Source organism: Oryctolagus cuniculus, chromosome 2 (assembly GCF_051225735.1).
Source record: "Oryctolagus cuniculus isolate XC-2025 breed Fujian yellow rabbit chromosome 2, ASM5122573v1, whole genome shotgun sequence".
In the NCBI taxonomy this organism is placed as follows: domain Eukaryota; kingdom Metazoa; phylum Chordata; class Mammalia; order Lagomorpha; family Leporidae; genus Oryctolagus; species Oryctolagus cuniculus.
Window position 1 is genome coordinate 199,495,329 of NC_142868.1, and position 713 is coordinate 199,496,041.

Below are 713 nucleotides of genomic sequence, written 5' to 3' on the forward strand. Positions count from 1 at the left end.
GTGCCAGACTCAGAGATGACAGAGTTTTAGAATTATCGCACCAAGAATTTAAAAAGAATAATTAATATGCAAAGAGAGCTAATGGAAAAAATGGACAACACGCAAGAACACATTGGTTATGTAAGCAGACAGATGGGAGCTCTAAATAAGACTCCCAAGCAAATGCTAGACACCAAAATCACTAATAAAAGGAGGAGTGGTTCTGGTGGGCTCAGCAGCACACTGCACACCAGCAAGGACATAATCAGAAACACGCTAAGGAAAACTTTCCAAACTGAGAAGCAAAAAAGAATGTATGGTAAGAAAAAAGATTGTTTTTCCCAGAGCTGAGAAGAATGTCATTGGTATTTTCATTGCAATCACAATGAATCCATAAATTACTTTTAGTAGTATGGACATTTTGATGATATTAATTCTTCCAGTCCACAAACGGGGAAGATTTTTCCATGTTTTAGTTTCTTCTATTTCTTTCGTTAATGTTTTGTAATTTTCCTTGTAGAGATCTTTCACATCCTTGGTTAAATTTATCCCAAGATACTTATATTTTTTGTAGCTATTGTGAGTGAGACTAATCTTACAAGTCCCTCAGTCATGACACTGTCTGAATATACAAAGGCTATTGATTTTTGTGTATTGATTTTATATCCTTGAATTTTGCCAAACTGTCTTGTGAATCCCCCTAATCTCTTAGTAGAGTCTTTTCATTCTCCCAT